Source organism: Rattus norvegicus, chromosome 16 (genome assembly GCF_036323735.1).
Source record: "Rattus norvegicus strain BN/NHsdMcwi chromosome 16, GRCr8, whole genome shotgun sequence".
NCBI classification, from domain to species: Eukaryota; Metazoa; Chordata; class Mammalia; order Rodentia; family Muridae; genus Rattus; species Rattus norvegicus.
In genome coordinates, this window is record NC_086034.1 from 5,414,934 (window position 1) to 5,439,582 (window position 24,649).

At 47.9% G+C, this 24,649-nt stretch overlaps 1 protein-coding gene and 1 long non-coding RNA gene across 26 annotated transcripts in view; one reads left to right on the forward strand and one right to left on the reverse strand.

The window, feature by feature from the left end:
- Cacna1d (calcium voltage-gated channel subunit alpha1 D) overlaps nt 1–24,649 on the reverse strand; it is a 293,868-nt gene that overhangs the window by 181,252 nt on the left and 87,967 nt on the right. The gene's annotated exons all lie outside the window — the stretch shown is intronic.
- Nucleotides 1,699–11,058, forward strand: LOC120097386 (uncharacterized). Its single transcript, XR_005494739.2, has 3 exons — nt 1,699–1,904; nt 8,154–8,252; nt 9,159–11,058. It is a non-coding gene; the product is annotated as an uncharacterized LOC120097386 (long non-coding RNA).

Here is a 24,649-nt window from a genome sequence, read left to right on the forward strand (position 1 = left end):
AGCACTTGCCACACAAGTGTGAGAAGGTGAGTTCAAACGCCCAGAAGCCAGTAAAGCAGGATGTGTGTGTGTGTGTGTGTGTGTGTGTGTGTGTGTGTGTGTGTGTGTGTGTACTCCCAGTACTTCTACTACAAATTGGGAGGTGGATACAGAAGACTTCGCAGTATTTACATGTCAGCTAATCTGGCCTACATGACCTCAAACACAATGAAAGGCAAGGATCAATACTTGAAGTTCTCTAATCTCATTTGTGCCCATATCCACATACACTCACGTATGCATCAACACATAAGAGATAAAAACTATGGATTAACCATACAGTGCTATGCCACCTAGCAACAAGATAAATTTCTGATACGCATGCAAGAACACACTTTGAATCCTTTCATTTGAATGAAACTCTGGGAGGGACAAATCTAGCCCAGAACAGGAAAAGGCATATCAGTGTTTGCCTGGGTCAGGAAGTAGCGTAGGGTGGTAGCAAGAATGAGAATGGTTCCCATGGGCTCATGTGCTTGAATGCTTGACCCCAGTTAGTAGAACTGTTTGGGAAGGATTAAGGGGCGTGGCCTTGCTGGAGGAGGTGTGTCACTGGGGGTGGGCTTGAAAGTTTCAAAAGCCCATGTCAGGTCTACTCACTGCTGGTGGATCAGGGTAAGCCTTTTCTCTAACATCATGCCTGCCTGTCTGCCTGCCGGCACATGCCCTACCATGATAATAGAACAACCCTCTGAAACTGTAAGCAAGCTCCAAAACCAAATGCTTTAAGAGTTGCCTTGGTTGTGGGCGTCTCCTCACAGACACAGAACAGTGACAAAGAGGATGAGTAAAAGTAACATCGAGGAGATGTTACATACCTTGCCTGGGGGTGACTGTAGAAGTAAACACATTTGTCCACACTCAAATCTGCACATGTAAATGCACACACACACACACACACACACACACACACACACACACACACGGCACTGTATGTAAATTATACTTCAATAAAGTAACTTAGTGCAAATCCCTTCCGCATATGCTTTCAGAAATCAGGCCCCAAACTATGCATGACCTCTGGTCTGCATCCTCTGGCTGTCTGCAGGCTCCAGTCAGGTCCTCAGTGTCTCTTCCCCATGTCTCCCTTGCTCTCATTCTCTCCCACGGTCAAGGCTGTCAGAAGAATGGATTCCCACGAAGGTGTGTGTGTGTGTGGCAATGACGCAGATGAATATCGTTCACCATAATTGAAGCTAATTCATGCTGCCACGTCTGCTGTAACTGGAGGTCACATCTCTGCAGTCAGAGATGCTGTTCACATTAATTGTGACTGACATGGCATCTCTCCTTCAGGCAAAGCCTGCCCCAACCTTAGCTTTCTTCACTTCAGGTTCCAGCAGTGTCATTGGGATCTCTGTGCGTTCTCTCTCTCTCTCTCTCTCTCTCTCTCTCTCTCTCTCTCTCTCTCTCTCTCTCTCTCTCTCTCTCTGCTTTTCCCTTAAGTGAAAAATGACTAAGTGGTCAAATTTCCTTCTTCCAAAAGGACGGAATACCATGCGAGCCATTTATGTGACTACAATGCTGACTTCAGCAATCCACACCTATTACTGGGTCCAAAAGGGCCTGTCTATTGACAGTTGACAGTGCTCGATGCTCTGTTCCCCAGACTTTGTCCCTTGGGTCCATTTAAAATCTAGGTAGCTATGGAACAAACAGGCCCCAAGGCCCAGCTCCCCAGAGCCCTGCTCAGGGAGTGATTGGGGCAGCTCTGGGGTGAAGGCGGGCACTTCAGGAAAGCAAGGTGCCTTCATCATCCCAAGAGACTAAATCCTGGGAGCCGGGGCCTCCAGGGAGACAACTCCCAGCTCTGAAGCCTGGAACTGCAGGCTTCAGGCCACGCTCTCTGTTTTGATCTGCTCTTGGTAAGTCTTGTGCACGAGAAGAGACCAGAAATGTCTCCTAAGGCTAGCCGGGACATCAACTAGGGTTCTATCTGTAAAAGGTCTCTGTAAATCCCAAGCGCCCAGTATGTGCCTATGTTTACCTCCAGGTGGCCATGCTTCTAGTAGGACATAAGCTTCAGGCTTTTGACAGCCTGTGTCATCCAGAGCCGCGCAGTATGACTAGCTGGGGCTTTAATTTTTATTACCCATCTAGCTAGTGAAAAGGTACCACAATTCATACGCCGTGAAAACACCACATAAGATGTTTAATACTCTAGCTAGAAGCTAGGCAACATCCAGGTTTTTTTATCTAGCTACCTGTCCGTCCTGTGCTGAGCACGGAGACCACTTAAATGACTTTCGGTCTCTTTTTCTCTCAACAACCGTTCACGAGCCTAGAAGTTTACATCCATTTGGGCTCATGATCACAGATGCTTAGAGAGAGGCGAAAGTACCTTTGGGGGGCCAGAGAATGACACTTCATTGCCTCCCTGGGAACCGGACACTGTACCAGGCACACACAGAAGCCCTCCACGTGGGCTCATAGCACAGGACAACAGCTGGCGTCTCAATACTCTCCCCACCTGGAGCTGTGCTTCTCACCATGGCAACTGTTGTATGGTGTGTTGGGTGCCATTTATTTCTATAAGGATGTGAAATCAACCACTGCATTATTTTTCTTTTTTTAATTGCCTTTTTACCTGTATCTAAGGCTAGCTTTGCTATATAACCAAGGCATACCCACAATGTAAACAGAAACACTTCCGTAAGTACAAATGGCACTTTATAGTTAAAAGTCACCTTCATGTGCCTCGTTCAATAATCTACCTCGTGGCATCTGAGTAAAGATGTTCTCGCTGCCCATGGTTCCCATCCAAGACCCACAAAACCAAACCAGCTGCCGGATGCTAGTCCAAGCCCTGTTGAGGACCCATCCTGACCCATTACTGGTCTCCTATTGGGACAGCAGTGAGTAGGAGTGCGCCAGTAATTACTCAACGACACATTCAAAGGTATTTCATTTGAATTCCTCCTCGCAGGCCCTCTTTCACTTAGCACGCAGCCCAGGGCTGTTCCCCAATTGGAAGGTTCAGAATGGCTCTCCGATGAGCTGTCTGCAGACAGGCTGGCCAGTCATCCAGGTGCCTGGTCACTGACTTCCTGAGCCACTTTGCTCTGGCTGGGGATTCCATTTTATCTGCATGGGATACAAATCCAAATTACCTACTCCCAACTCCCTCAGGGGCTGTTCTCATTTCCCACTCCTCGCCCTGTTAAAGAGTCTCTTGTTGTCTCAGGCAAGGGAACCAGTCAGCCAGGAAAAACTGACCTCAATAAGAAACAGCCGAGCTCTCATTCCCAAGCTTCAGGTGCCCCACCATGTTGAGAACCTCTCTCTGCTTCTGCTTCTGCGGTCTCTTTCGTGTTACCTGATAGAAGTTTATTTAAACGGACGCGTCTGCTGTCAGACCCTCTGTTAAACCCTCCATGCTCCATTAAATATAACCCACCAACTGCTAAACCTTGCAAGTGGAGGTTCCAAAATACTGTTCCATAAGTGAAGAAAAAAACAAAAAATTTCCCTTGATGCCTCCTTTTCCCTGTTCCACAAAACTCTGATACAGTGGTCTTAGAGAATCACGAGGTAGAGGTTTTGAAGTTCCCTGAGAATTCTAACATACCACAAGCAAGAGCGTCGCTGTGGCCATTGGGCTCTCTACGGCTGCTAACTTCTCTGGGGCTGTGTGAATAAGGCTCAAAGACCACAGCCTCGCCTAGCATGCTCCGTCTCCGTACTCCCGTCATTGAGAGTGTTGAATGTTTTGAAATTTATAAACTATTCTCATCTAACTCAGAGGACCAAACGGCACATCGCCATCTAAAACTGCTAAGTGACTACTATGACTCTAAGTGGCTGAATTATAAAAAGGCCATTTAAACCTAACCCTAACCCTAACCCTAACCCCAAGGTGTAGACTTCCTACTGGGTCTTGTTTTACACACGAGGAGTGTGAGCACAGAGAGGCCAATCAGCTTGCCCAAGGTCACACAGTTAACATGAGAGCCGGTGTCCCAACTCCAGGTGCCCAGCTTCAAAACCCACACACGTGGTGCACAGCACCTTTCTGGATGGTCATGAGTGTTTTTCCTCGAGAGTTTAGGTGACAGGGCTGACATCACGCAGAGAACAAGATGAATTTCGCCCATTCAGTGTGTCTGTACAGGTCCCTTATCTACGGGGCCCAGGCTAGCAAGCTCCTTCTCACTGGTCACACTCCTTGGACAAGAGGGTACAGCTGAGTTAAAGGCTGTCATGTCATATTCAGGTCTAGGTACCGAGCCGGGACAGTGAGCAATTTTGGTTTTGTGTAAATCTGTATTCCTCAGGGAACTTACCCGTACCACACGGGCTGAATATGACATAATATTCTATAATTCAGATGAGTTCAAGGCTGGCCTGGGCCATGCAGCAAAGCCCTATGGGAAAGGGAGATGGAGAGAAGGGGAGGGGAATGGGGGGAGACAACAGGGGAGGGGAGAAGAGTGAGGGACCAGAAATGGAAGGAACGAAAGAAATCAAGATGAGAGGCAGCCAGTTTTTCGCCTCACACGCAAGGGCAACAGAGGAGTGAAGGAGAAGAGGACAGTGAAGGAAAGAAAGGTCTCTAGAAGAGTGAGCTACCTCTCAGAACAATGGGTTGTTTTCAAAGGGGCTGGCCCTTCCCAGTCTGCTGGCTGCACTGCTGACCCCGTGACCCTCCCCGCATGTGCTACGATGTCACAAAGCCTTCACGAAGCTAAGCAGAGTGTGCCATACGTCTGGGCCCCCGAAACTGCGAGTTAAATGAATTTTTATTTGCAAATTGTTCATGCCCAGGTATTTTAATCACAGCAACAAAATCCAGAAACAACCAATGGATGAGTGAAGGATAGAAAGGGAGCGTCCTATAGTCACAAACTACTTCATACTGGGCACAGACCAGAGCTCGGAATCTTGGGTCTTAGTCAACCAACTTCCTGAGTGTAACCACCCTGCTGGTAACAATGGCTTCTACCAGGGTAAAAGCTGCTGGCTCTAGGCAAACAAATGAACTGCAAACTAGTTGATAAGGGTCTAAGAAGTCACATATTCCCATGACCTCAAAACAGTTTAGACAGCAAAACTGGGCTGATATTGTAACAACCTTGTCACGGGCAGTGTTAGCACGATCTACTTTAAAGACGTGTTCTAAGGGCTGTGGTAGGGCACAGCATCTAAACCGACAGCTTCCACTGGATTTGGAGAGCACAAGTTAAACTCCAGCCTGTCCATCCCATTTCAGAGAGGCGTGAACATGCTTGCCTCTGGGAGCTGGTTTATATCTAATATGGTGGTGAGCTTCCATAGTAAAAAGATTAAATAACTATGAAAAGCTTCTTCCGCCATGCTCAGCACACACTAAGTCAGAGTCTCCAACAGCAGCAGCACTAAGAACCTGATATAGCATTTCCTCTATGTGGTCAGAAAAAAAATCTGCAGTCAAGCAGTAACAGAACTGTACTCTCAGGCATGGTTCGAGTTGGCAGGGCTTTTCCTCTCCTGAAAATCTTCCGGCTATTTCAGAATTCTACAGCTTCTAAAATCCCAGGATTCTCAAAATCCTGGGTCTCATCTTTAATCGCTCTCCCGCCTTCTCCTTTGCTTCTGGATCGGGGAGAAGCAGATCTTGGCAGAGTGGCTGGACTTGAAGAGGTGTGCAGAGATTAAGGAAGTGGATTCAGTATTATGACGCCTTCAAATTTCAAATTTAAGAACCTTAATACACATGACGGAGAGCAAGGCTTGATTTGTATTGGGGGGGAAAAAACTTAACCCCCTTTGCACAGTGATGATTGCCCAGCGGGTGTGGAGGCTCTGGACATGCCTGGAAGTGTCAGGATCTAAAGTGCCTAACAAGAGGACTTAGCCTGCTTGTTCGGGGACACAAACACATGCACCAGTTCTTACCTTACACCTGACTGAAGGAGCAGGGTGGAGCTGCTAAGCCGTCGAGCCAGGGTGCTGGATGCATGGTAAAGGAAGAGTCTAAAGGTGAAGAGAGAGCTGAAGAGAGGGCACACCAGGCTGTGTGTGTGAGTGCACGCATGTGTGTGTGTATGTGTGTGTGTGTGCTCACACGTGTATACGTGTGTGCATTTGAGTACATGTGCATGTGTGTATGTGCGTGTGCACATTTGTGTGTGAATGTGTCCGTGCATATGCATTCATGTGTGTGTTCCTGCCTGTGCGTATGCATGTGTGTGTACAGGCTTATGCATGTATGTATGTGTGCATGCACATGTGAGTGTGTACATGTGTGTGTGCACATGTGGGTGTGTACATGCATATGTGTTCATTCCTGTGTACGTGCACACATGTGTGAGTACGTGGGTGTGCGCTGTACACTTTGTATAACACTGTTGCCTATCTTAACCACTCACAACTCATTTCTGCAGAGTGTGAGGTGTAGAGCACAGAGGAAATTTATCTTACAACCCGCAGTAACCTCCCTGCCTCTTAAAGGTCAGCCCCCTAAAGCAAGGAGCACATCCGTCTCTCTTGCAATCTCTCCACACAATAGCTGTGCGACTAAGTCAGTGGACAGTGTGTCCCCTGTCACACACAGGTGTAAGACATCCTCATGAACAGACTGAAATGCTATGTCACTGTTGCTGGCTGAGGCCCACATTCCGCAAGGACTTCAACTGCTCTGTCATTTGTCACTGCACGTCTATGCTGGCTAGCTTTTGTCAGCCTGACACAAACCTAGACCTATCTGCTCTAGAATCTTAGAGGGAACCTTAACTGAGAAAGCAGCTCTGTAGGACAGGCCTACATGCAAGTCTGTGGAATATTGTCTTGATTAATGACTGATGTGGTAAGGCCCCAGCTCACTGTGAGGGGACCCACCACTGTGTCTGTGGCCCTGCATTGTATAAGAAGACTTACTGAGCGAGCCATGACAAGCAAGCCAGTAGACAGTGTTCCTCCAGGACGTCTCCTTCAGCTCCTGCCTCCAGGTCCCCAGCTTGAGTTCCTATGCTAACTTCCTTCAGTGAGGGAATGCTACCCGAGAGTTTTAAGGTGAGACAAACCTTTCTCCTGTCCAAATTACTTTTGGGCATGGTGTTTTATCACAGCAATAAAAACCTAACTATGACTGACTTTGTGCGTACTACCCTTGCACCTCAGTTTCCCCCACTGCACCCATGTCATGGGCTGTGAAAGCCAATTAAATGAAGACTCATACACCTTTGAATATGGCCCCCAAGTGCAGCTCAAGTGTGAGCCCTGTTGATAACCCTAATTAATATTCTATCCCTGGTGTTTGATTAGAAAGCACCTACCATGTGTGTGCATGTGAATGTGTGTGCACTATGTGGGCGTGCACATGCGTGTGTGAATGTATACATGCAGATGCATTCATGTGTGTGTGTGCATGCATGTATGTGTGTATGCATGTGTGTGTGCATGTGTGTGCTGTTCATGGGAAAGAAGTTTTTAAACAAATCAACAGAAGCTTGTTTCCACTAAAGGAAAAGCTCTCTGAAATTCAGGCTTCCTCAAAGGGTGGGATAAGAGGGGGTCAGATGGAGGGCTTCCTAGCAGTGGGTCCTCAGAATCAGAAACCCAACTCAGGGGCACAACAGGGCACCCCCAGTTCTACGTTTACCGTCTCTACGTGCACATACACAGAATCTCCAAGGGCTGCAAAGCTGGCTCCTTCCATGCCTCAGTAATCCCGGAGCAGCTGAGCAGACTGCTTCATCTGCTGCAAATAAGCCTGAGACATTTCAGCCTGATCAGTTTGTCCGGACCTATAAACAGCTGAAGGCGACTCGCAGGATTAGGGCGGACATCTCATCTCGGGCTACAGTGCACCCCAGTAGGGATGAGTTCCTTGTGCCACGGTAGCTTCTGGGAAAGCAGTGGGCAGAGCAGAGATGAAACCGTGCACATTAGGGGGTCAGATTCAGGCCATTGGGAATGTCTTCCTTTGCAAATTCCTAGACCTGCTAGTGTTTAGCTGGGCTGCATCATTCGGTCATTGCTTGAGTTAAGGATGCTGTGCCAATTTTACACATTAGGAACCGGAAGCACTAAGATATGAAGTAGCCAGTGTCTCAAATCTGGTTAAGCTCAGGTATATATGACTCCCAAATTCGAACTCTTACCTATTCAGTTAGTTTAATACCAAATTTTATCAGTTTCAGAGCTGGGTGCAGTGACTCACCTCTATGATCCCAGCACTCGGAAGGCTGAGGCAGAAGGATTACCACATTTTCCAGGCCAATGTGGACTGCAAGGTAAGTCATCCCCACCTCTAAATTTTTCTAAGGTTTTTATGTCTTAAAAAAAATTAACAAGAAAATACCTTGTAAATATTATCAACAACTATAAAATTTTATATAGTCTCTGATTCCTTTTTAAGTTTTATTTGTATGTGTATGTATGTGTATATGTGTGTATGTGTATATGTGTGTATGTGTGTGTATGTGTATGAATGTGTGTATGTGTATGTGTGTGTATGTGTATGTGTGTGTATGTGTGTGTGTATGTGTGTGTGTATGTGTATGAATGTGTGTGTGTATGTGTATGTATGTGTATGTGTATGTGTGTGTATGTGTGTGTGTATGTATGTGTGTATGTGTATGAATGTGTGTATGTGTATGTATGTGTATGTGTGTATGCGTGTGTATGTATGTGTGTATGTATGTGTGTGTATGTGTACGTATGTGTCTATGTGTGTCTCTGTGTGTGTCTGTTTGTGTGTGTGTGCTAGGGACCTCAGAGGCCAGATAAGTGCATCGGGGACCCTGGCCCTGGTCTCACAGGTGCTTGTGATCAATCCCATGTGACTGCTGGGATGCCTTGAAGAAGACCAAGTGCTCTTAACCGCTGAGCCCTCGCTCCAGGACCATACTTAAGATGTATTCTAATGACTAACCAACGCGTCTGCATGATGACTCGGCCCCAAGATACTCAGTGCGATCAGCGTGGCGTGGATCAAAGAGGAATACCACCAATGCTTCCACCAGAGCCTGAGTAAAATGGATCTCCCATCACTCATTACGTACTGAGTAGGACAGGTGTAAAAGGCCCCGCAGTACAATACAGACGTGTGCAGCATGTCACCCAGCGTGAAAGGACACATTTTAAATGGTTCCATTTCTACCGTTTACACTCTGTTGTTCTGTTTATCTTTTCTGTAGGGTCTGAAAGGAACACGGTTCCTCTTAAAGCTACCTCAGGCTGGTATGAAAAGGGAAACGTGGGCAGAAATGTCCCTCAGAAAGAAGCTACTACATCAGAGTGCAAGAGGGCTGGCGGCAGCGCTCCACGGTACAGCACTGGCCCACCTTAAGTTCTGTCCCCTGGACCAGAAGAGGAGGAAGAGTAGGAGGAAGAGGAAGAAGTAAAGGAGGAGAGAGAGGGACGAGCCTGTGCAAAGGCTCGGTGGGAAAAGGCACTTTCACCTCAGTTCTAACCCAGGCACCTACACAGTGAAAGTAAGAACTGCTTCCCACAAGCTGTTCTCCGACACCCACACTCTTACCACGGCATGCACACCCATATGCACACCCAAGCATAACAAACAAGTCAAACACTGCTTTCTGTGAAAAAACCTGCTTCAAATCCACACATGCAGTTTTTCACCAGGAACGCAGAGGCAGTACGGAAACAAAGGCACAAAAAAAAAAAAAAACCAACTGGCAAATTTCCCCCACGTAAAACTTACTTCTCTAACCAGATGATCTGCCTGTGCCCTAAAAGAAAACTGTCGAACAGCACAGAGCTTCTTAATATCTCAGAGTCCGAGACAGGTCTTTCCAGATGACTTAGACAGTCACGGGGCTGGACCAAGACCAGATCTGCCAACCCCAGGCCAGCCGCGTCCCGCTCTGCCTGTCTTTATTGAGTAACAAACATTCATTCTCTCACCCAGGTAGCCCAGAGCTGGACAAGGCAGCCCTTTTTGGAAGCCAGCCTTTCTTCTAGCTTGGGAGAAACGTAGCAATGAGCCAAGACCTGTGGAAAAGGAACCAGAACCCACGAACAACAACACAGGCTTTCCCCCAAGAACTCATCAACAGAAATTAATCCAAAAGCAAACACCAATGTCTGCAGTAAACCTGATTACTTATTAATTATACACTGACAACGTGTAACAGCAGAAACTGACTTTGTTATTCAAACTGACAAGCATCTTTTCCTTTTAAATGAGAGTCCGATTGATACCCATCACTGAATAAAGAACACAGGCCAGTTTCCCTCTAAAGACCTAGCAGGAAGTGGCACATGCCAAACTGCCAGAAAATGGCTAGGCTAAAGAAAAGCAATTCCAACTGTTGGTCACTGAAAGCTTGAAAGTCCCTGGGTTATAGCTTCACTTTCAGGCCTCAGGCATGAGTTAGCAACCTCTAGGATGAGGGGCTGGAGCTCTTCGCATGCTTTCTTGAGGCAATGACGAGCTCAGAAAAAGAGAACGTCAAGACACAGGCAGTGGGGACTCCTCTCAGCACTGTGGGTGTGAGGACAGCAGGCTGAATAAGGCAGAGCTGGTCTCTGGATTCCCACAGATCCCAGTCCTCCTATTTCCAGGTGAGCTGGAGTGATGGCTCTGCCCTCAGCGCTCTGCTCCCTTGACTTCACCATGCTCCCCCCAACTTGGTTACATTGTGTCCATTCCACGTCAGTCATCAGCCACCAGCCTATCTGGCGATGTAGTCATTTTGCTTATGGTTTACCCCTCTCCTAAGGAACAAAAGCTTGAAAGGAGCAGAATTATTTTTGTTGCTCTTCGCCGAGATCTTTTTTTTAATTCGCTGCTATATTCCCAACGCCCAGACAACATCTGGCACACGGAAGGCCCTCGAAGGCTCACTGGGTAGTCACAAGAGGACAATGTTTGTGGTGCATGTACTAATCAAGTTCATGGGTATCAAGATGACTTCTACCTCTTCCTAGGGTTTAAAGCAGCGAGTGACTAAACTTCGTTCCTTTTAGAGTGAATCAATTCCATATCTGGAAAGACACCCCAGGAGATGGAGCGACTGTATGCTGACACCATCTTGAGTTGTTGACAACAGATGCCCCCGATTTAGTAACACATCTACTATTCACACTCCAGCATCCCCACCCGCCCAGCCCATCTGTTTCAATCACCTCTGGACACAAGTCACTGACTGAACACGCATCCTCATGAGCGTTAGGCTGGACTCTTTAAAGGAAGAAGCCAGAAAACATTTTTAAAGGTTCCCCACCACCACCCCCTTTGAAATCTTACCCTGCATCCATCTCTCCACTACAACTCTGAGGAGACGGAGTCAAGTTTGATGGCATGGGAAGAGACTCACGTCAGGGAGGAGTGGGTGAATGAGGGGGGCTGGGAACCCAGGGATAAGTGGTTCTGGCCTGAGCCAGTGGTCACCTAGGGAAGCAAACCTGGATGCTGAATGGTGTGTGGGGAGAGCAGGAATGTGAGGACATATGAGGAGACACCGTTTGCTCCTTCACACGCCTCAGACATGAGGCTAGATTGTGAGTCAGAGTCTCGGAGTGGTACAGTTCTCATTGGCCTCCAGTGTCAATCCTTGTCTTCCAAGTGGAAATGTTCTTGCTGTCTGCCCTGAAACCCTCTCACTGGGGTCTTCTTGTGGACACACACCTGCATTCTCCAGTGGGTAAGCTGGCTGACACAGACCCCACTTGAACACAGAATCAAACGAAAAAAGGTCGCCCCCTCACCCCTTCCATTAAACAGCTGTTCCTAATGCTGGATTGAACTAATATGTCATTTAAGGAGTTAAGCGACTGACTTCCCTAAAGTAGTCAGTCAAAGGACAGAGAACACAGGAAACCCACCAATAGGAAACAAGAGGCCCCTGAGGCCGGGAGGGAGTAACTGACGTCTGTTGTATACAATTTCTGACCAACCAAGAACTTCAAGGTGATCTGACTTTCAAATTTGCATAGAAAAGATGACAGGCAGGCAATCAACATGTCTCATGGGCCTTCATGATCAGATGAGAAATCTTCGAATAAAGAGGAATAAAATCGGGATCCCCACGATACCCATGATGTGGTTGCTACATACATACAAGTGTGGAGAAAAAGGACTCATGGAGGCCACTGCGCTCTTACACGGAAAGAGCTGTGCTGCTGGCTGTCCGTCTCCAAACTGTTGCCTCTCTCCCCACCCAGAAAACTCTCTCCAGAGCCTTAAACTCCTTACTGTTGCCCCTTCACAGACTTTATCTCCCTCACCTAATATCACCTGCTATGGAATCTTGTCCTCCACGCACGGTGTGGCTATTGTGGTCTTGAAATCAGGGTGGGTGTGGCTGGTCACCCCCACACCTCCCTAAGATCACTGACATTTCCTCGGGAAGATGGCACAGGAGGTGCTGGGTGACACACACACACCCTTCAAGTGAAGTAAGTGTAAATAGCGACAAGGGCAAGGCTATTCCTGGGGCTGGCCCAGAAGCTGCCCGCGCTCCCATAAGTAACCACAGTGAAATCACTGGTTCACAAAACTAGACCTGAGCAGTGCTCTTTCCTCACTCTGCCATCATGTCTGCCCTGCCAGCTGTCATTGCATTCCCATCAAAGTTCCTCCTTGTTGTTTCCCCAGACCACACACACACATGTGTGGCACACGCACACGCACACAGGCACACACGTACTTCCTTCTCTCCCTCCTAATTCAAAGATGTGTTCCCTGGACATCTCTTGGATTCCCCGACCTCTGCTGATATCTCCCTCTTACCACGGGCCCTCCCCATCTTACCATCACCCTGTTGATCCCTCACTGTGGGCGTTTCCCCAGGGAGAGGAACAGAGTGCCTGCTCTCGAGCCTGCCCTGGTAAAATCGACTTCCATGGGCAGCCCACCTGCTAAATAGATCTAGCACCAGACTAGGGCTCCTGCCTAGACGGTGCTCAACAAGCGTGAACTGAGGTGACCGGCTCAACCAGCTGAAGAAGTATTGCCTGGGAACCCTGCGTCTGACTTCTCACCACGAGCTGGGCTTGTCTTGATTCCTGAAATGAGGCAGAGGACTGGCACAATCATATGTCTGCAGCTATTATCTAAGTGGTGTCACTGGTGTGACATCATAATCACGGATGAGCTTCCTTACATGAAAGGACCATTCCTTTAGCATGTATGTGGAATGTACATGTCATTTGCATATCATGGGCACATACACAATCTCTACTCCTTGCGCTCCTGATCAGGCAGACTCTGCCTGGATCTGGTGGGCTTTTTCACTGAACTTAACTTCAGGTCTTCCTTTTCTATGCCTTCTAAGGAAAGCAGCAGCTCACTGGAGCATACATTCTAACATCAAGCCTTCTGACGGGAGCTCATGCAAGCTGGCTGGATTTCAGCCATCCCATCACTGCTGGAGGCCCCAGTGCTGAGGCAGGACCAACCGCTCAATACAAGAGGGCAGAACCGCCTGCTGGTTGGTTGGGAGTTGAGAGCAAGGAAAACAGACTTAGAGGAATACCCAGGGTCATGTGGTTATGGTGATGGCATGATGGCATGGGGTGGGGTGATGAAAATTATCCACAATTCTTTCTTCTCCCCCCTGTTCCTCAAATCGCAGTACCAACAGGATCCTGGTAACTTCAATATCCCTGAGAAAGGGGAGTATCCGCTTACGAGTGAAACCACAATCAAATTACGTCCTGGTCACCACTAACTGCCATGGGTGTATTTCTTCCAAAGTGCCAGCTGCTTACAGGCATCCACTGGGAAGGAGATACAGAAGCATTTAGGAGAATCGCTTAATCCCACTTAAGCTGTCTCTCTATTGCTTACCATATGGGGCTAAATCAATCGCCAGGGAGGAGGTCCAGACACAGGAAATGAGGGTTGAAATGAAGAGTAAACACGCCCGTGTTGCCTGTTCCCAATCACCTTTTATCACGCCCTTCCACAGAAGGTCACTCTTTCCACAGATTTTTTAATCGAAATAATCTGTCGTCCTAATCTATGGGTAAGTGAAGACAACGTGCACAGTACTAACTGTAAGTTGTGGGGACTGACTTTGAGCTCACCTGGTTCGAGTCCTTCGTTTTCCTTAAGAGTCTTAGCTCTGGAAGAGCATAGGAAAGGCCTGCGTTACTGGCTGAATGCTACCGCTGTATTTGAAAACTGCTGATCTGACAGGCAGACTGAGAAAAGATGTGAGGGTAGGGGACCTGGGCTGGGTGTCAGGGTGCTACAGCTTAGAACTGAGGCGACGACGAAAGACCCATGCACAACGGCTGAACAGAAGGGGCTTCAACAGAGCAGGCCTTGCCCAGATCTAGGCAAGCGCCCTCCTGCTCAAATAGAAGAAACTTTCCTTCCTTCTCCAAATGACTTTGTTGGTTCGCTTTCTCCGAGAGACCTGAAGTGGTGTTAGGTTAATTATATCGTGTCCTTCTCCTCCTCAAAACCATCCAGTGGTTCTCTACCTAATTCACAGTAAAACCTAAGGCCCTTTTAGAGGCTTCCTGCATTCTGTCTGCAATTCTTCCAAACCTTCAATTCCTCCCCATTCCAATCAAAGCACTTCCTTATTTTCCTAAGAATATATATATGTAATATTATATATACATATGCATGTGTGTTTGTGTATGTGTGTGTGTGTGTGTGTAAAATAGACAAAGTTTTGTTGTGTCTCTGAACAACAAAAGGGGCTTTCCCTGGATGTCCCTTGTTCCTTCCAGCCTCTGCTTGTAGATCACACATCACTGTACCCATGAGGCTCCGCTTGGGCACCCAGTACACAACACCCAGGGCAACATCCTGCTCTCTTCTCACCACTCACTCACTGCCTTTCCCACTAGAAGATAAGGGGTGTGTGTGTGTGTGTGTATGTGTGTGTGAGTGTATGTGTGTGTGTATGTGTGTGTGTGCGTGTATGTTGTGTGTGTGCGTGTATGTGTGTGTATGTGTGTGTGTATATGTGTGTATATGTGTGTGTGTGCGTGTACATGTGTGTGCGTGTATATGTGTGTGTATGTGTGTATGTGTGCGTGTATGTGTGTGTGTGCGTGTATGTGTGTGTATGTGTGTGTGTGCGTGTGTGTGTATGTGTGTATGTGTGCGTGTATATGTGTGTATATGTGTGTGCGTGTATATGTGTGTGTGCATGTATATGTGTGTGTATATGTGTGTGTGTGTGTGTGTGTGTGTGTGTGTGTGTGTGTGTGTGTGTAAGAGAGAGAGAGAGAGTTGGGAAGAGGGAGGGAGAGAGAGAGAGATCAGTGCCGTCCCACCAGAAAGCAGTTCCCTAAGACCCTGCCAGGTTACTTCACTGCTGCTTCCTGGTATTAAAATGGCACCTGTCACACGAGAGCTGGGTACTCTGGTCTCTCCTTCAACTGCTAAGTGGAGAAATGGCACTTGGTATAAAAAGAATTAACTGTTTCTATAAAGACAGAGATAATTGTAGCAGAAGGGATGAAGAACCTGTCACCGAATCTTGCCAAAGGTTGGTAACGAAACATAGTGACATGGGACTTAACGAGCACCCAGGATGAGAACAAACACCTGAGAACCAGCAACGGGACACCACACTAGCTCAAGCGGTCATTTCTTTCTGTCAGTTTTTCTCAACAGATGGGGGAGTCCTGGGCCCCTTCGTGCTTTATGAAGTTCCCAGGAAAAGGGACAGGTCATTCTCACCTGCAGGAGTTTAAAGATCATACAGCTATCATGCAAAGAAAAACAGGCGTCAATCAAAACCACATTGGTTGGGCTCCTAGACACAGACAGGATCGGCGGACAGGAAGCTATCCTAAAGGGCAATGCTGAAGGGGTCCTGAGGTTCGCTTGTAGGGGCAACAGGATGCCACGATCCAGGAAGGACTGCAGTCACCCAGAATAAGAAATGAACAGCCCCTTGCTGTGTGAGATGCGGAGGTGATTCAGTAGTGCTCCCCACAGAGTGAGTCTGGTTTCTGTGGGAAGGCAGGATGGGGACCAGACAGGAGGGAAGGGCTCTGAATCATGGCCTCAAATATCAGGGTTCCGTGCCACCTCAACTTGTGTGTTTCAGTCGATGACTGTTTACTAAAAGCCCACGTGTAGGGGGAAACGCTAGCACAAAGTTCCACAGGAAATGGAGAGCACCCCCAAGGACAGTGGCCAGTACATCCCAGATGCTCAGGCCCTGGAAGGTGTAATGGGGTCCTCCCCTCCTTCACAGATAGTTCTCTCAACACCAGGAGGTGGGCTGTTCTGTGCTCTCAGGCTCCAAGAGGTCCCTGCTCCAAGGTCACTGCACTACAACAGATGAAGTTAGAATTTAGCTCAAGAAGTTGGTCCCATACCTGTGCCCTTCAAACTCTCTGGACAACATGCCCAGACAACAGAAATTATAATCAGGATGACCAGTTATTTTGTGAACTAAAAAATCAGGGCACTCCTGCTGACCAAAAAAAAATGTTTTGATCTATTTCTGATTACAAGAGACAGCCAGCGATGGCATTTGGATGCCAAAGTCATAGGGTTTCTAGAACATTCCTTGGACATGAAGAAACAGGAGGTCTGAAATTGGGTCTGCCCTACAAAACCTAGGCCAGATCTTGAAAAGTAAAACATGTAAACCATAAGCAACTATTCTGAGGTCGGACAGGACAGGTACTATAGGAGGCCCGTCTGATCTCAGCCAGTCAGAGAGGGCTTCTGAGGAAGCCAGCAATGATCAGGAGCCCAAAGCCATAGTGGCAAAAGCGAAGGGGGAAGGGACAATCTGTGAAAGGCCTCCGAGATGGGAAGAAGTGACACCACCAGAGCAGAAAGAGCCCCACACGGAGGGACAGTCACGGAGAGGAGGGAGGAGTATGAGCTGAAGGTGATGGCAGGAGGGACAAGGGCTAGCCAATCAATCCTGAGCTGGGAGTCCATGGCAGTGCAAGGGACTGGAGGGACGAATGTATGCGGTAGGGGGTACAAAGGTCTACGGTAGCTCTGGTGTGTGTGTGAGGGAGGCAGCCAGGGCAGGCCTGAGTACACAGACAGAGGGAGAGACAGGCTGCTGCAGAGGATGCCGGGGCCAGAAGCTAAGACCATTATCCACAGCACAAAATCAGGGGAGATGGGAACGAAGGGAGGGAGGGGAGATTGAGAGGGAGGGAGGCGGGAGGGAGGGAGGGGGCAGAAGGGAGGCCATCGTGTAGGAGGGAAGGTCCACAAGATTTATCCAGAAGTATAAGGGGACATTACAAGGCCACCAGGGGACTGGGCCACATCTGGGCAGTGAACAGATAAAAATGACCTTGACCTTGGACAAGCAGCTGGCTACAGTCACCTAGTCAGGACAAAGCCACTCTGAACTCACCTCCACAGACCCGACACGGCTGTAGTAATGAGGGAAATACCACAGGACAACTTAATACTCAGACCATGCACACCGGATTGTCGCCCCAGGCAAAACACAGACATCAGAGACCCTGCTTTTTCTGCAGCAGAATATGAAGCCAATATCCCTAAACCATCATTCCCACATAATCTTAGTTTATAAATTATGCTAATTAGAGCCTGTAAACAACATGAATAATGAAATATAAGACATGGACTTCATTTGATAAAATATTCATTAAAGGTTTAATTAAATATGGGGGGAAGACACTGGTTTCTGCACGAAGCAGATCCCTATGGATCTAAAGAATTAAAGGCTGGCACATCTGTTGCCAGTCAGGAATTGTGGTGATTATAGCTGTGGCACTGAGCAAACGCAAACGCGTTCAGAGGGGCTAGAAAAAAAAAAATCAAAGCTCTTCTCAAAAACCCAAAGTGAAAAGTATTAATTAGGCCCTCTTCTCTCACTCTCCTAACTTAAAGATCACTGTTTCCCCGCAACAAAGAAGATCAGAATCTGCGCACCTCAAATACACTATTAGGAATGACTTGGTTTTCTAAGCTTTCAGACTGACTCCTCGTCTGTAATACTTCAAGAACTAAAAAAGAATCTGGCCACATCTGAACCCCAGCGCCTCACATGTGGGGTGGATCTTGCCTGCCGGCCTCTACCCAGCTGTCAGAAGGCTTCACAAATCCAGTTTCTTGCCTTAGCTCCTGCGAAAGCACGGCTCTGAGTCCCCTCCTCCCCCAACTTTGCAGAGGATCCAAATCAAGCAGATGCATCCTTGGTTACAATTAATCTGCACAGCTACCCAGCTATTAGGCCACCAGCCCCAGGCTGGAAGCAGGCTTGTTCTGAGTCATTCTTCTGTTCTGGGAGCAGCAACTTCAAGTTCTCCATGAACGCTGAGCAGTGAGTCAGAGAAGGAAGCCTGTCCCCGTGTTTTCAGGGTGCCCCACCGAGGGGCCTAACGAAACCCAAGAGAGTAAGCCTTTCTGGGCAGTATTTGAGGGGGGAACCACAGCCCTTCCCCCGGCCTGCCGAACAGACTTCCCTTTTATACACAATCAGTTGCCTTTGTAGCAGTAAGGGTCATAAAAATGCATGTGCCTTATAATTGAAGAAATTCCTCTGGGAACTTATCCAGAGAATTAATCCCAAATTTGAGAACACTGTAGATCTGCTGCTGCAGAACCATTGCTTCTCACAAAGTGTGTACTGCAAGAGGCTAATTAAGTAAATCGGGGTACAGCTCAGTGGGACGTGCGCGGCCTCAAGTCAGTGCGGTGACAGGGGCATGCCCACCACTCCCTCACCCACTCACTGCTCACCAGATGAGCAGACACAATATGGATCTGTCGCCCTCCTCACTGACAGGATTTCCCTTTGTCATCACAGGATCTTGACTGAGGCTTGAGGAGCAATCTTCATTAAACAAACACAAGCACGGTTATCTCTCTCAAGGCGCTGGCTCGGTCTGGGTTTCGTTTGTTCGTTCGTTTTTAACTGAAGAGGAGAACATAAGAGTATGGCAGCCCCGTCCGTGTCTACTGTTTCACTTGTGCATTCGCTTACAGCAATGAGGCTGAAATCGGAGCTTCCAAAACTGGTATCGCAAACTCAGTGTGTCCCACAGAGTCCACAGTCCTACCACCCTTCCTCAAACTGGCCCTCTCCTCGAGGGTCAAGACGGTGGTGGTGGTGGTGGTGGTGGAGGACAGCACTTAGTCAGAATGTGAAGACAGAGTCAGCTGAATCTATGTAAGTTCCAGCCCAGCCTGTTCTGCATTTTGAGTTCCCAGCCAGACAGGGCTACACAGCGAGAGCCTGACCCAGAACAACCACAAAGAATTATCACTACTGTTAGTTTTACATGATTTCCTGGACAGTCTCCAGTCCTTGTAAATATTGTTTGTGGTCTAACAATGATTTTTTAAACATGAAGGATTAACTTTGGTATTTTTAAGTGATAATCTCTCTTAACACTGGAAACGATGTAGTGTTAGGAAAAACCAGGTAAGAAACTATTACCTCAGGGGAAAAAAATAAGGAAAATCAGAGACTAGACAATGAGTGGGTGAGCTGTTTGTTTTTCAAAGACACACACGAGAGAGAGAGAGAGAGAGAGAGAGAGAGAGAGAGAGAGAGAGAGAGAGAGAGAGAGAATGAATGAATATGAATATCACACAGGGAAACTCCAGTGGGAAATCCTTTTCTTTGCATGAAGTAATTCCCTTGGCCATCACACTTCATGGTGAGATTGATTCCCAGCCTACAAGGAGCTCATGCCCTTATCAACAAGGTGTCTAGCCTGTCACTAGAATTCTCAGGAGAGCTCCAGCATTCTCAAGAAGAGAACACTTTCTGGCCCATTACACATAGACCCTATGCACAATTTGGAAACTATTTTCGTTCCTGAACCATAGCTCAAACTACTTAAACCAAACAAGGAAGAATAAAAGATGTGCAAAGAAACAGATTTCCAGAAGTGCAGCCCCTGGGTCAGTGCTCTGCTCTGGCCTGCACCTGCCGTGGTAACAGCACACCAGAGGCTTCTCGCCACCTGCTCATAAGAGCTCCAGTTTCCTTAATCCTATGGATCAAGGGTAAAACAGAGAGCAGGTCTCCCTCACAGGGAAGTCGCCAAGGTCAAATGGAGTAGGGGTGTTATAAAAGCACGGCATAACCCTGCAACTAAAGGACTGCCACTCCCCCTACCCCGTGAGGTCTTCCCACGGTAGAATGGTCATTAGCAGGTGCCCTTTGAGAAAGCTCAGCCCCAGTCCAGCAGCAAACAGCTCCCTATCCAAGGACAAGGTCTTCATGTTCTCCCTTGCTTCTGCTCAAGTCAGGTGCTCAGTTCACAAGACACCAGTTATGTTGGGAAGCAGAATTACAAAGCAGGCTTTGACGAAGCCATATGAAAGTAGGTCAACTTGGCTTCAAGTTCCAAGCCTGGCCCCAACCCAGCCTGTTTGATGTTTCTTCCTGTCCAAAAAAAAATATATTAAGACAATAACAATTCTCCTGGCACAGGGACTGTAAGTGGGCCAGCCTTATCTGCTGAGAAGCAAATCTAGGCTATGCGGGGTTAGCCAGTTCCCTAGCCTCACTCCCAGGATCCTGGCTGCCCATTGGGAGGTGCCTCTGGACAGGCATGAAGTTGTCTCACCGTGGTTGTCAGCCCTGGGCTTCACCTTTCCTGTTTCTATTAATTAAACCTGATTTCTGAAGCAAGCCTTCACCAGCAGTCTAGGTGTGATTTGACAAAGGCGCGTGAAGAAGGCAGCTCCTGACCCACATTTAAAAAGGAATTAGGTGGTGCAAATTGACACATCCCTTTCTTTTAAAAAGTGTGAAGAAGGGGTGTGACTCAAGCTTTCTGTTCTTCAGGAAGGCCCAGTCTTTGTCTATTGAGACATTCCACACTCCCATCAGTCTTGGAGGATCCATGCTCTCCCAGGGCACTGCTCGTCCAAACGAGAACCAATGGACTCTAATGGAGTCGTTGAGGGGAATGGCAGGCAGGAGGCAGGCGTACTTTGCAGATTCACATTCTTTAAAGCCTCTCGTTAGGGGAACGCACCAGGTCAGAAGTTATTGTCCAAGAATACTGAGAAGAGATCTTCCTCGTGCTTCAAGGGGCTCCTGTCTTAGCTGGCGGAAAAAACCCCAACACAGCCGTGGGAAGGCAACCACACGTGAGCAGGGGACGGCAAGCCTTTTTTCTTCAGGCTGCTGCCTTGGGGCTTCTAGGAATACCATGGCAAGGAACGAGTGTATAAGGAACCATGCAAAGGTCTAAAGCAACAAGATGGTAAGGTGGAAACATGGGGGCCGGTATGGGAGATTTAGATAACAGCAAGAACATGGACGCTGTCCCAGAAGGAACACAGCAACAGTGACCATCGGACCACCTAGCTCTCCCCGCCCTGCCCCCATGCATCTCCAAGTTTCATAGAACACCTTTCACCTTGCATAAGTTATAGCTGCTAGTGTCCACTGCCTCTTGGCTAAAAAAAAAAAAACTTGCTGAGGATAGCATGTGTTCTCTCTCCCTCTCAGTGCTAAACCACCAAGGAGCTATCAATTGACTGGGAATTGCCCAGAGGAGCAGAACAGTGATACATTGGGGTATCCAGGCACCACCTGGGTTAGGCCTATAGGAGGGAAACAGCTCAGCTACACTTGGAGGTGCCAGCCAGCCAGCTCCAGTCTCAGATTGCCAGCTTGGATGCGCCAAGATTTATCCATGCACTAAATCAAAGGAGTCAGGTAAGGACAGGTAGACAGACAGCAAGACTGACGGAAATGTGAGGATTTCCAATTGAGCAAAAGTTCCCACAAAGACCTTCACGTGGTTCAAGAGTTGGTCAGTGAGCTGCTAAGGTCATCTACACCTGCCTTCTTTATCCAGGGTTCTAAGAGTCTTTCGAGAGTAACAGAGACGCCGGGAAGCAGAGGAAAATGGCGAGCACAGCCAGAGAGACTCGTGCACACCGCTTGGAGAGTTCTCAGACCACTTCACATCTACTGCAAGGTTCCTAAGCAGCCTGTGACCACTACACAATTGTCTGTTCAAAAAAATAAATAAAACAAAACAAATAAACAAAAACAAAGCAAGCTGCCCTGTACTCCAACCTGCCAGGCAGCAGTGGGAGGTGAAGGGGAGGGTGGGAGGTGATTTTAGCCTCAGAGGGGAGCTCAGACTGAGACTGAGTGTCCTTCGTGACTGCTGTTCCTAGGATCCAGGCTTCACTCTTCTCATCGAGCGCTTGTTCCTCCGCCTGCAAACATCCATGGTTCTATTCCTAATCGTGCGTTCTAAGTCGAACCCAAGTGCCCTCCTTTCTGAGCTCTCCCTGCCCCCAATCACCATGAGGATCCTGCTGCAGCCCCTCTGCTCTCTCCTGTGTCACCAGAGATTGATGGGTTATCTAGACATAAGTCCCTTTATCTCTAGGTCGGGATTGTCCAAGAAGGCTAGGCCTTCTGTGGAGAAGCTGAACTGAGCAGGGTGCCATGGAATATTTGCAGGCAAATGAGATGGCTCTGAAGGGAAGCAGAGTCAGATGCGGAGGACGCACACGCTCATCTGAACACAAGGGAGAGCCTTCTATAGGAGGGATGCCTTTCCAGGTCACTTAAAAGGCAGGGTAGAACGAGAGACATGTCAGGACAGCTTCAGAGCACCATGGGAAGATGCATGCCCCCCCCCCCAGACTAGAATGCTAAGTAAGGGCTGCAGAGCCCGAGCACACAGCACAGGGCCTCAGGTGGGAGCTGACCCCGAAATCCACACAGGCTGTGAGAGCAGCAGTAGGCTCTAGGAGCCAGCTGCTTCAAGACATCCAGATGTTATTATTCCTAGTTCAGCAGCAGCCACCATGAACCCTGAGATGTGGGTAAACTGAACCAAGCTTCATGGGGTCTCTTCTCTGAAAACCCCAGCCGATGGGGTTTCAGAGGCAGAGGAGGGGAGAAGAGAGAGAAGACAAGGCTTAGAGGTACAGCTTTACTACTGCCTAACCCTTGGACACTGTTTCTCTCCACCTATTAATGGCCTTGTATTTAAATTAGATACAACTTAGTGTCTTTCCAGCCCTGATATTAAAGAAAGTCACGGAATATTTAGCATTTGTCCTACCTTAGACTAGTCATGGCCCTGAGCAGGTTACAGAGGCAATGTCAAATCAAGACTTTCAAGTTGGCAATTAACTTTGGCATGTAGGATACAAAGTAACAGTTAAGAGAAAACAATCTCGGCAGTGTGCGATGTGTGGCTGGACTTGCCTGAAGAATATAAAACAGGTAGAAGGGTAATCTTGCCTATTTCAGGGCTACCTCCTGTGGACAAGTATCCAGAGTTTACTGTGACTTCCAGATTTTCTATATTGACAATACATCTTTATTTCATACTGTTATGTACATATTTATCTAGGTACAATAAAATACCACCCTTACAGAAGACTGGAGATGTGTCTGCTAGGTCCCATGACATTTTCACAAAAGAAGGCACTCATTGTGTAGAGGTCAACCAGTCCCAAGAATTCCATCCCCCCCCCCATAAGCTATCTTTGAGGGAAAGAGGGCGGCGATCAGTGGTGCAGTTGGATTGCAGGATTTTTCTGGGCTGAGACCCTCTCCTAGGTACAACTGGTCCCACGATCGCTTGGCCAGCCAGACCTGGTTCCTCCAGCTCCTGCTCGGTGTGATGTCCCCCCTCGACGGACGAGCACTTCCTAACTTCACTGCCATGTGCCAAGCACTATGTTGAACATAACGTATATGAAACACACCTATGAGAAGATGCTGAGGAGAAAGGGTGGAGTTGCGACTAAAACTGAACAACTACGACAGCACACAAAAGCGGGAACGTCTCATTTGTATGCTCAGCCACTGAACAAGTATGAAGTACCTGCCCCCGCACCAAGGACTGTATGAAGTAGAGTAAATCAACGTTGAATAAAATATACAGCCTCCCTCTTCTCAGTCCCTACTGCCAAAAACAGCCAATTGGAGCTATGAGAGCACTCTAGTACAAAGCTGCCCCTGGCCAGGAGGAAATCCCAGCTCATGTGACAGTCAACTCACTCTCCCCCTCTGGTCCGGTAGAGGGGCTAACTCAAATGTGCATTCACATAATTGCCCAAACAAGTGCATGTTGTGTAGACAGCAATGTGGTGGCCTGGAAAGGCACAGAGGAGCTGGCCCTGCATGAATGAAGCACTTTCTCTAGACCCTGGGTCAGTGACTGAGAGCAGCTGGCAGCAATACTGATAACTCCACTGTCAGAAGAACAACAATAGTGTAGCAGTGTAGAGAGCGCACCGTCTACTGGGGGCTAATGTATCAGTATTGGAAACTCAGTTCCCCAGCAGAGCTAATGTATCAGTATTGGAAACTCAGTTCCCCAGCAGAGCTAATGTATCAGTATTGGAAACTCAGTTCCCCAGCAGAGCTAATGTATCAGTACTGGAAACTCAGTTCCCCAGCATCAGTACTGGAAACTCTGTTCCACGTGCAGTCAGTGGAAGAACAGTGTAGCAGCACTAAGCCTTGGTACTGAGCACTAAGTACAAAGCACTCACGGTCTGTCGAAGTGTAGTGTTCAGGAGAAATCAGACACACATCTATCATTGAGGACAAATGAAAAAAACACAAATAAGAGATCATGTGACTATTCACTCGTTAACTTGGTGGGCTTCCCATCTATCACATCTCGCATTCCTTCACAATCCCTTCCGATGAAAAAGCCAGTTTTAGAGCGTGTTATCTATGGATGCTACTAAATTTCACATTCATAAGAAGCTGTACAAAACAGAGAAAGCCAC